The following is a 12,696-nucleotide window of genomic DNA, read 5'->3' as shown; positions in this document are numbered from 1 at the left end:
TCATATTTATCAATCAAATACTTTCATAGTGCAGCTTATGACCGCCATGTTCAACGGAGTGGCCAGAAGCAAGCTGGAGTACGCCAGTACTGTCTGGATACCTTATCAACTTAAATACATAAATATTATTGAACAAATCCAAATAAAATTCCTAAGGTATGTTTACATACGATCGTACGGAATATATCCGAAATTCATGCATCACGTGGAACTGCTAAAGGAGACAAATTACCAAAGCCTGGAGACCAGGCGTAATGCCGAACTCATGGTATTTGAATTAAAGTTACTAAAAAACCTTATCGATTGTCCATATCTCCTGTCATGCTGTGGCTTATTCGTTCCTGATAAATGCCACGACCTATTCTGCATACCGCAGGGTCGGACAGATGTCATGGCCCAACATAGCATGACAAGAGGTATGACCTTTATGTGTTTAATATCACTATACCATGCTTAAAAAAAATCATGTACATGTATTGTTAGTTATAGTAAAATTGTACCAAAATTGGACTTAACTGTGTGTCGTACAAAAAAATAATGCCGAATTACACCTGTCGAGTGCTCGGCCGGGTCACTCTCCTTCTCTCACTAGGCCAAACAATTTATTAATTTAAAATTTCACCCAATGACTTTTACTTGATATTTCCATTTTTATTAAAAAAATATTCATACAGTTTGGTTTGGTATTTTGGCCTCAAATCTAAATTAAAGTTTTGTCTGAAATAGGCTGCGCAGGCTGAAGTACCCAGTAAGGTAAAAAGACAAGTGATTTATAATAGTATTAGTTTGGATTTAACACACATGCATTCTTAACGTATTTACATAGATTTTATTTGATTCAGTAATAATTAGGGAGGGGGGGGCATAGTGGGGCCACGGGGCATAGTGGGGCGAGCCTCATGCAGCTCGAAACGAATGCTGTGCAAACTGTCAAAGGGCTCGCTTTGATTGGTCTTCAGTCGACGCGTGACCTCCATACGCGACCCACGTCATTTCAGTACGTGTCTGTGTGATATAATCAAAAATATCAAAACCAGTGTTTATCTAAAAAAAATTAGTGAAATTGAACAGCAATTCTTTCTAAAACGCACTTGTGTACTGTGGTGTGTTTTAGTTTATTATTAATCAGTTCCCTTTCGGATTTCTTAATCAACAAGCACAAGGTCATTGAATCAAAGGTAAGATGTCATAAGTTTGTGTTTAGTTTTGAACGAGCCGGTGGGGCATAGTGGGGTATGGCGCCTGGGGCAAAGTGGGGCACCCCACTATGCCCCTTTTTTGATTTTAGAAAAGTGCCCCACTTTGCCCCGTTTTAAAGCCTTCTAAGTTGTAATACATTTATTTTTTACGTTTTTAGCCAACATGGTGCGCACATACAAGAGGAAGACTGAACAGCATTCATGGTCTGTGGAAGCTATGAAACAAGCTGTACACAGTGTTGTGTTCGGAGAAATGGGCTACAAAAAAGCGGCAAATATGCACAACGTTCCACAAACAACATTAGAACGTTATGTTTCTAAGTATCGGGGCAATCCAGACGACAGCATCTTTCAAAAGAAATTGGGCCATTTCCAAAGCGTGTTTTCTCCTGATCAAGAGAGAGAACTAAATAACTACATAAAACTGATGGAAGCACGGTTTCATGGACTGACTTCACGTGACCTGCGCCAACTTGCATTTGAATTGGCAAAAAAAAATGGAATTCATAATAAATTTGATTCAGAAAGTGGTTTGGCTGGTATAGATTGGTTAAAAGGATTCCTCAAAAGACATCCAGATATTAGCTACAGAAAACCTGAACCAACATCAGCAGCTAGAGCTATGGGTTTCAATAGAGTAGCCGTTGAAAGTTTTTTTCATCTTTTAGAAAAGGTTTACGATGAACATAAGCTTACTCCACAAAGAATTTTCAATGTTGACGAGACAGGTGTGTCCACAGTGCCCAAAAGTCTATCAAAAGTCCTTGCTACTTGTGGCAAAAGACAGGTAGGATCACTGACCTCCGCAGAAAGGGGAAAACTAATGACCACAATTCTGTGCTTCAGCGCAGTTGGCAACTATATGCCGCCAATGTTCATATTTCCAAGGAAGCGCATGAAACCGGAATTGCTTGATGGTGCAACAGCTGGGTCTTGGGGAGAATGTCATGAATCTGGGTGGATCCAGGGTCCCTTGTTTGTCCTCTGGCTAAAGAGATTTATTGAGTGGTCGCATTCCACCAAAGATAATCCAGCACTTTTATTGCTAGACGGTCATGCAACACATGTTAAATCTCTGGAGGTCATTGATTTGGCTCGCGAAAATGGTGTTATTTTATTGTGCTTTCCACCTCACTGCACACACCGACTCCAACCACTGGATGTTGGGTTCATGAAACCTATAAGCACATATTATTCCAACGAAGTAAAGAATTGGTTGCGGTGCCATCCCGGACGTGTGGTGACACAATATCAGACAGCTGGACTATTCGGAAAAGCTTTTGTATCTGCAGCAACAATGACGACTGCTATTAATGCATTCAGAGCTACAGGTATATGGCCTGTAAACAAGAATGTTTTTACCGACGCAGATTTTGCACCCGCGGACACTACAGACAATCCTGAGCCTGCTGAGGTGCCTTTAGTTAACGAAGCCATTTCGCAGAGAGACAACACTTCAATGAGACAGGAAACCCCAGAAGGTGACCCTGGTGCCAAGACGCCACCCAGACAACCACTCCTAGAAATTTTGACCGGTAACAAGACACCACCATCGCAAATACCACAACAGAAAAGGAATATTCAAACCCCACCTGTGCAACCTTCTCCACAACCTGGTTGTTCTTGGATGATCGATAGGTCCTCGAGTTTTGCAACAACTCCAGAACAAATAATGCCAGTGCCTAAGGAGAACAGAACATGCAAAAGAGTTAGTAAACAACGAGGGAAAACAGCAATCATCACAGAATCACCGTACAAAAACGAGCTTCTAGTCGTAAAAAAGGCCGCAGAACTAAAAGAACAGAAAAAGAGGGTAGCTAAAGATTTAAAATTGAAATCCATCAAACCGAAAAAGAGAAAGGTTGTCAAAAAGAAAGGCATCAAAAGCTCTGCAGAAGAATATGCTGGTGCTGAAGATACTGAATGCATCTACTGTGGTTACTTGTGGTCAGAGTCAACCGAGGGATGGATACGTTGCCTAAAATGTTCAAAATGGGCACACTGCTCTTGTGCTGGAGAAGATGAAAAAGATGAAGAGGGTACTCATGTATGTGCATTGTGCATTTTGTTATCTTGATTGAAGTTTTAAAGGAGATGTTTATAACTAACCGTAATTCATTACTTAACTGTACCATAATTCTGTATTTCCTTTTTTTAATGTTTAAGTTTTATAAAAGATTAAAGAAACGTGCTAAAGGTTTTTTACGTGATCTCTGATTTCCTTAGCCTACAAAAATAATAATGAAGAGAAGTTTTTGTACTGAATTTGTTATGCTAAAGTGTTTTTGTTATTTTTATTTTTTTAAACTGTCGTTATGTTGCTAAGAAATAAAATTATTTCGTTTTGAAGTTGTGTTTCGTTCCTTATTAAGACCACCCCACAATGCCCCATAGAAGACCCCACTTTACCCCTATGCACGGGGCATAGCGGGTCAAATGCCTATTTTCATTTAAGTGTTTACATCTCTTAGATTAATTACGTTTTCAACATAAATGTATCCATAGGCATTCGCAATGAATTAAGCTATGATTCTAAGTTAAAATTTTTAATTTAATCACATTATTTTAGTTTTTAGGGATGTTTAAACGTTAAGTACCCTACTATGCCCCCCCCTCCCCTACGTTTTATATTTTTGAAGTGTTTTTTTCATACGGGAAGAGAATTAACTTTTTAATTTTTTTTAACTTTGAAACATTTCTGAGTTACAAATAACCTGAAATATTTGCAAATCTTCTACTACAATAGATTTAGCCAGCCGAAGAAATGAACTCTAAACAACTGGATAGGAAACCGTCGCGTTTACCAACTTTACCACCAAGCGACCATAGATAAACAAATAACACTTATATTTTTATCTTTAAGTTCTCTGTTCACCATCTTTATAAAAGACTTAATTCAACATTATTTTCACTCCAAGAAAGTCTTGTTTTCTTTCTAAGTTTTAATTAAACCTGTCATTATTTTTCCTCTTACTTTATTAATTTGTGAAACGTTGCACATTTTCACTCACACTATCATTTTAAAACGCTTTATTGTATTTTTTACACCCCATTGTTTTATTCAGACTCTTGATGTTGTTTAATACAATCGTCGTGATAATAAAGTGTTCTTCTTTAAATAAATGAATTATTTTAAACATAAAGTTATTAATGTTACATCACCCATCATCTAACTTTACAAATGTCTTATTTATTTTATCAATACAGTAATACATTTGTATTATCTCTAAATAGTATAAAATAAAGTCGTTATTCGTGTGCTTAGTTCTTCTAAGCTACGCATTTAGAAAATTTCTTCCGAAAGGTTTATATATAATAATACATGCATATTTTATTTATAAAAAGTAGATAACAGTCGATGTTTTACAATCAAGCCGTAAAAATATATTTTCGGGCGCTTACATTGGTAACGCTGGCTAAACATTCTAGGGATACATCAAATTAATGCACAACGGAATTGTATATATTAAAAAGGCCTACAGAAAAATCCACCACGGTATATGTCCACGTCAGCTAGTATTTTATTCTATTTCTTCTCTTTGCTATTCATATTTATACATACGATAAAAAAAACTCTCATGAAAAATTATAAAAATCGCATTAGAAACTCGTTACAAAGATAAATCCGAAGACAAATAAGAAAAAAACTAAATATCTCAGATACAGTAGTCTAATTACAGAGCAATTGTAAGCAAAGGGTCTAACCTTACCAAATAGATCACGAAAAAAGAATTTTGGGTTGAAGGGAAATAATATCGCCGTGGAAAAGCGTTCATCAATAATCATGTGGCTGATGCGTCCTTTTTTTCACGAAGTTGAATACAGTAAGATGACGATTGTAAAGATCTTCTCAGCTTAAATTTATTCTGGTTTAACTAACTTAGTCCTAAGTGTTAGGTACTAACAAACGGTTCCATAATAACTTCTCAAAATGACAATTCAACACACCTTTAAAACGTGCTATATAATTATGAAAAGTAATGAAACAAGAACTAGGTTAAATAGTTACATATCTAACCTATTTAACCTAGTTTTGTGCAAAACATGGTTAACAAACTAACCCTACCTACGGTGGTGTCAATCTAAGCTGGTTAAAAATATTGGTGGAGTAATTAATCCTGTAGCAAGTCTATGAATTGAAGTTCCTAATACTATTTTCATGGTAGCACGTTTAGCTTCATGCATTTTTCCGTTGAGCAATGAATGCAGCTATTTTATATTCCTGATTCATGTTACCTTCCATAGAACTACGAATCGTATTTAGTACTTAGTATACAAATTCAATTTGGGAGATGGGCAACAATGGGTACCGCCATCCCGGGAACATTCTATTGAATAACCAACACCTCTACCATAGGTCACCCAAAGTGGTTCGCTAAGTTTGGTGACTTAGCAGGGGTGCCTGGGTTCATGGGGTGAGGTTTGTTAAGGTCTTTGCGGCGGATGCGTTTGCACATCTACTCCATGGCGGGTCGGATTGGGAGTGACTGGTTGAGGGAGACATTTTGACCTCTTCAGCCAGACTCTTTCTCCACAGTGGGGGGGCCGGATTAATACGTCTGTCATTCCTGGACATATTGACCCCCAGATTCCTACCCACCATTCACACCTTTTTCCTTCGCAGAACTGTCTGTCCTTCAGTTTTCGACCACACAATTCGACCTTGCTTATAGTCATGTATCCCAGAAATTAGTATTCGTAGCTTCATGCCACCTTCTATACAGTTTGAAATATGAGAGTGGTAATATGGCTTCACGATTATTTCGATGGAGCCTATTTTTTTTGCATTCTTAGCTTCATGCCAGGTTCCAACTATGAATGAATACTAATACAGTCTCTACAGATTCTCACTTATGTATGTAGATTCATGATCCCTTGATAGTAGCGTTATTTGCGGCTCCGTGCTCTCATCCATGGAGATAAGATTTGTAGTTAGTAGTATTTGTGGGTGAATACTTCCTTCCATTGCGATTGAAATCCCAGTTAGTGGTAGGTCCGTAGCAACAAGGTAACATGAAGCTAATGATTATTATAATCAGTATTCATAGCTTCACACCAGCTACCTTGGTTAAAATGTAACTTTCCATCAATCTCAAAAAGATGTACCTTAGTCATTAAAAAAATTGATTACGGTAAAGATAGCTTTTCAATTTAATAAATAAAACGAAAAGTGTCAGAAAATTACACGACGTTTAAGTATAATGAAGAGTCCAGGAACTCAAAGAATATTGGGATAGTAAAATTTATCGAAACCTTAAAAAGCTGTAAGCTCTTTACTTCGTAATTTAGAAACGGCGGGTTTGGATCGCGGCTGATTAAATTAATGTTTTGTTTTAATATGAGTTACTTTACATACAGATTTTAAATAAATTAGAAGTAAGTATCAACCTTTATTTTCACCGTTCGTTTTAGTGCGGATATCATCTTTGTGAAAGAACAAGGTTGAGACTCGAATATCCATTGCGTGAATTTCATGTAACATCGCTGCCCAGGACACAAGTTCCTTACAAATCACATCGCACTGCTTTAATATAGCTTATACGACCTCTTAAATATTGCTAACTACGCGTAAATCATTATGGGTTAGCGCGCCACTCGTTCAATTAGCTACCATCGTATTATTTCAAAAACATTTAAATCCAATTTTCACCACGTTTATTCCTTCCTGGTCATTTCCTATCCTATAATAATAATTCCCTTCCTGTGTGCCTAAAGTTAAACATAGAGAGAACAGCTACCAAGTTTTTAGCTAGATGTTTATTTATCAGCGTTACATTGCTACGCAGTTCGAAATATTCTTCTAAAATTTTTCTTCGCGGTTCTAACATTTTCTAGACTCAACACTTGACATGAGATGGAATCTCATTCTTTCCACCTACTCATACGGCAACTTCGCACAATTACTAGTTTAGCAAACAGGGTTATTACGTCGCTTCTTGAAAATAATTTCTTACACTTCTCGGTGAAAATTTATGTTTAAACGACTTCATTAAATTATCTAGCAAATCAGATTTAGCTATGCAATACTCCGTCACAGGTTTTATCAAATTGATGATTTACGAGTATACTTTTACTCAGAACGGCCTTTCCGCGATAACTGCCTGACAGCAAAAATAATAAACGAGCTTTGAGCTTTCTAGCAAGCCCACAACCTACAGTCTACTATCTGCGAAGGAACTGGGTAATTTTCTTCAATTTTACAAAGTGATATCTGATATGAAATGTGTGATGATGATGAATGAACGGAAGAAGTATCATATTAAGATAAGTAACAGGGAAAATGTTTAGCCATTCCTTTCAAATTGATCAAACGTGCCTAATAACCGCCGCATCTGGGTTCCCGAACGGTCCGGATTTACCTGAATTAAATATATTGTATAATTTATTTGAATTATTGAAGATTAGCAAGGTTAATTTTACAAGTTACATTGTTCTAAATCAGTGATTCTCAAACTTGCGAGTTGGGAGTACGCTTTAAGGTCCCAGATTTTACTGGCATGTCCTAAATTTGGCGAAAATAATTAGGGTTATGGGGGGCAATCAGCGAGCAAGCGGCGAAGTGATTGGGGTGGCCACCCCAACCACTATAACCTAATGACCTCGCAGTATAGTATCCATGTGAGTACATAGTAACCTCATACTAACCCATAGAATACATCATTTATATTTATTATGTATTCTTAAATACGAGATGGAAGATTTTGTTTAAGCGATATTGGCTTTAGAAATACATTTCGATACTTGTTTTTAAAATATTTGGTAAAAACTATTTAATCAAATTATAATTGTTTGATATTGAAACCCACCATGTAAAAAATATTATATTGTTTAAAATAGTACTTATTTTTAATTAAAACTATATTTTATAGTTCCCTGATGAAATTACAAGAATGACTAGATCGATTTATTTTGTAAAAGGCTGTGGAATAATAACGACGCAAAATAAAAGAAAAGCTTTTATTATAAATATTAGCGCAGATCCTTGATTAATTGACACCGACTACCATAATTCAAATTTCGAAAATGACGCTTCAGTTCAACGCAAATTTGAATTCTAGGCCGAATTCATTGAACCGGAGTTACAGACAGACACACGAAATAAATAATTATTTTTACTGATTATTATTATCGTTCATAAATAAAATATCCTTAACATTCCTAAGCATAGTAATTATAATCTTTATCAGGAATCCGTTTAACACTTAACAAAATAATTAAAAGAATTTAATTAAACCTTTATTTTACCTACCAATTACGCATCGAGCGCTTATTTGAAGTGTGCACTTTCTTTAAAATAGAATATTATGAAAGTTAATGATATGTTTTGGGAAAAGATTATTTTTAAGAGTATTTTAAAATAAAATATCGAACGCAAATACTCTCTTGCGATTCGCGATACGATCTCCGTTATACTGAAGTACCTATTTAACGTAATTGGCTGAGAAAACAAAAAATATATATTATTAAGGAGGCTTTCAAGCGATTTAGATAACTTTTTCACATCAGTAAAATAACCGACATACACAGGATCAGATACTTCCTCCTCGAATTATTTTACCCAAATATTTAATTATTAAATCAATAGATAATAATAAATTCTCTCTCCTATCTCTTTTGATGTTTCCGACTTTATGTTCAGGTTAAATCTTCTCAATAGGAAAAACTAAGCCCTTCCACACATTTTCCACAAAGTATCATGTATTCAATCGACACTATGCAAGTGCATTACATAAGCAAAATAAATACTAAACAATACAAGAACAACACGTCAACTCACCAGGGATCAAATGGGAAAATAAATCACCGACTCCAGATATTTTCATATCAGAGGGTTCGGCTCTCTGGGGCAACTCTCAACTCCTAACGGGGCCTATAAATCCTATGCTATGATCCCTACATGTATTTAAAATGACTGATTTTTGCATTTTTACGTATAAATTTTTTGAAACATCTAATACGCGTAAATTTTGAATGAGAAAGCTAGATATAATGCCAGTAGCCAAAATAACAAATGGTAATATTTTTATAGTCTGAGAATGCCAAATTCTTTATATCTCATTTAATTATCATTAAAAAATATTATGGAAAATCTTTAATTTTACGATTTGTATAAATCCAACATCTTGACAGTCGTGTACTGAATACGAATTTCGAAACAACGAAGACAAGTTCTGCAATAGTTTCATGTGAATCAAAAGGTTCAATGCGTATCTCCTTAGTTTACAACCCAGTTTAATCAAAATATTTGATTTCTTTGAACATTCATTTAATTAGTTTGACATTTGAAATTGTCTTTTTACTAATTTAATTTAAAACTTTTATTGCATCTTATTATGTAAGGTGTCACATACTTTGAAAGTGGCTGAATTTTATTCTCCATGTGACTGGAGAGTAAAATTCAGTACAATAATTCATTTAAGAGACGAGATTCGTGTTGCTCATCTTTTTAACGTGAAACGCGTCTGTAGCTTTTCACAGCAAGCTCAAGTTTCATTCCCATTCACTTTAAAGAATAATCATTCATTTTATTATTTATTTTTGGAGCTTTAAAAAATTCCCGACATTTTATATTTTAATCTAAAACGAAGGTAGGTAATTTTTAATCTCTTTTTGTGTTACGAAATGTATCACCGAGTCATTGTATTACTGTATTATTCAATATTTTTTTAGTATGGAAATCCGCAATGAGTGCAAGGCTGATGTGAGCGAGTGAGCGTAGAATAGAGTGTAATGAAAATATATGACGAAAATGCGAATGGTAGCAGAAGAAAGGGACGCCCAAGAAAGACATGGCATGTCATGAGTTAGAATAATAGAAGAGTATGTATGAGACGATGTATGAATGTGAATGAGGCAAGAAGTGTGTGCCAAGACCGATTTGTTTGGCGAAGTGTCCTTTCTACCTACTTAAACAACGGAAACGGCGTGATTGTTAGTTAGTTAGTTATTTAGTTTTTTTTTTTTTTTTAAAGAAAGACAAACATTCCCGGGTTACGAATAACCTGACAATATTTGAAAATCTCCTACTACCACCACAGTAAGCTGAAAATGTTGCTTGTATTGTGATAGACGAATTAGCCAGCCGAGGAATTGAACACACTACGCCTGGGTGGGACCCAAACGTAATGTCAACTCGGCCACCGACCGGTCACGGGACCATTTATACTATAAATAATCGCTGCAGGATCTCTTCTCAGGAGTGTGGTGAACGTGGTGCTGGATATAATTTAAAGGGTGAAATAAAACCCTTTCTAATTATAAATAACCCTTATTCTTGTAATTTCTATTATCTATCATACAATTAGAATCAATGAATTTAAAGTGTGCAGAGTAAAGGGTGAAAAAAGTTATTTAAATTAAAGTTGTTTTCTATATATATATATATATATATATTTAATAATGCGGCATGAAATGCGAATGCTTAGATGGACGGCAGGAGTATCATTAAAAGATAAAATTAAAAGCTCACGCATTCGCGGTAGCCTGGGTGTCACTGACATAAACAGTAAGCTAGAGGAACGACAGTTAAGATGGTATGGGCACATAAGACGGAGACCACCAGACCACACAGTGAAGCAGGCAATGTCTATAGAGCTTCAAAGACAGTCATCCAGAGGTAGACCAAAGAACTCCTGGATGACCCAATGCTCCAAAATCCTACAAAGAAACGGCCTAGATGAAAGCGACACTCAGAACCGAAGAAGCTATAACCTGAGAACGAGAAGAGCCGACCCCAACAGCCTACCTAGGCAATGAGTTGGGATAGTGCTAGGAAGAAGAAGAAGATTTAATAATGCGGCATCCAGCTCGCATAATAATAATAATAATAATTTTATTCCAGGATGTGGGGAGGTTAGTGCAATCCCACACGTCCCATATAGATACACATTTTTTGAAGTGAAACTTCTTTACGCGCGTCATGCAATTTCGTGGACCGGAGTAAAACCAACTCATGACCGAAACGAAAATGCGGGACCGATTAAAGTTCATTTGATCTAGTCAAAGTTTTGAAGTAAAATATAAATGCTTCTTAGCTCATCTCGACAACTGGCGTTGGTGGTGTAATGGTCAGCATAGTTGCTTTCCAAGCAGTTGATCCGAGTTCGATTCTCGGCTATGGCAAATTATTTTTTTGTTTTTAACGCCTTTTTTTTTTTCAATGGTTGACGATAATATCAATCCACTAAGTAATATTTTAGGCCTGTAGAATAATTGAAAAGTTAAAGAATGATATAAAATTTTTTATGATGTTAACGATAAAAAAATAAAAAAAAACATAAAATTACCATAAAAAATGGGCCAACGGCACGCGGTGTTCCCAAGCGGTCACCCATCCAAGTACTGACCGCGCCCAATGTTGCTTAACTTCGGTGATCGGACGAGAACCGGTGTGTTCAACATGGTATGGTCGTTGGCAAACGCTAAACAATATTAATTTCTATTCTACCTGCAAATAAATATATGAAAATTAGTATAAAAAAGCCCTAATAATACTGAAAACATTAGCAAGGTGTGTGCGACGTTGATAAAAATAATCATTACATACGCGCTTGAAAAAGATCGTAATTACATCCATAACTTTGTAGGAATTTTTTTTTTCAATGGTTGACCATAATATCAATCCACTAAGTAATATTTTAGGCCTGTAGCATACTTGAAAAGTTAAAGAATTTTATGATATTATTAATTATAGTAACGATAAAAAAATAAAAAAAAACATGAAATTACCATAAAAAATGGGCCAACGGCACGCGGTGTTCCCAAGCGGTCACCCATCCAAGTACTGACCGCGCCCAATGTTGCTTAACTTCGGTGATCGGACGAGAACCGGTGTGTTCAACATGGTATGGTCGTTGGCAAACGCTAAAAAATATTAATTTCTACTCTACCTGCCAATAAATATATGAAAATTAGTATAAAAAAGCCCTAATAATACTGAAAACATTAGCAAGGTGTATGCGACGTTGATAAAAATAATCATTACATACGCGCTTGAAAAAGATCGTAATTATATCCATAAATTTGGAGGAATTTTTTGAAGTGAAACTTCTTTACGCGCGTCATGCAATTTCGAGGACCGGAGTAAAACCGACTCATGACCGTGACGAAAAAAAGGGATCATTTCGCTATAGGAGCCTAGCTAATATTATATACCTAGTTTAACTCACTCTCCTAACTCATCTTCGCTGTCTACAGGCAGAGCGCACGACTGTGGTCGTGAAGAACCGAGGTTCGATCCCCGCTTTAACTAATTTTTTTTTTTCTTTTTTTATAACTTTTAATTTTTTTTATCACATGCTACTTATAAATATGTCAATAGACAGAAAAAAAGAGAGAATGAAATGAAAAGAGAGAGAGAGAAGAATACTAGAAGTTTCACTTCTGTCTTGCGTAGGCTTGACACACCCATTTTTTTTTTGTACAATAGATATAATAAATGATCAAATAAGGAAAACTTAAAATTATCAAAAAATCATAACGGCTCCTAACAGCGGGA

The 12,696-nt window shown here is 35.7% G+C and overlaps 1 protein-coding gene and 2 non-coding genes across 3 annotated transcripts in view; all 3 read right to left on the bottom strand.

Moving 5' to 3' along the window:
• The window catches only part of LOC149419857 (uncharacterized), a 297,070-nt gene that overhangs the window by 111,393 nt on the left and 172,981 nt on the right, over positions 1 to 12,696 (bottom strand). The gene's annotated exons all lie outside the window — the stretch shown is intronic.
• Positions 11,497 to 11,615, bottom strand: LOC149419860 (5S ribosomal RNA). Its single transcript, XR_016302827.1, has one exon. It is a non-coding gene; the product is annotated as a 5S ribosomal RNA (ribosomal RNA).
• On the bottom strand, positions 11,939 to 12,057 carry LOC149419859 (5S ribosomal RNA). The gene has a single exon (XR_016302826.1). It is a non-coding gene; the product is annotated as a 5S ribosomal RNA (ribosomal RNA).

Source organism: Hesperophylax consimilis, chromosome 11, assembly GCF_061612785.1.
Source record: "Hesperophylax consimilis isolate HC1 chromosome 11, BYU_Hcon_1.0, whole genome shotgun sequence".
In the NCBI taxonomy this organism is placed as follows: domain Eukaryota; kingdom Metazoa; phylum Arthropoda; class Insecta; order Trichoptera; family Limnephilidae; genus Hesperophylax; species Hesperophylax consimilis.
Note: the sequence above shows the minus strand (reverse complement) of the source record. Positions and strands in the feature narration are given on the sequence as shown.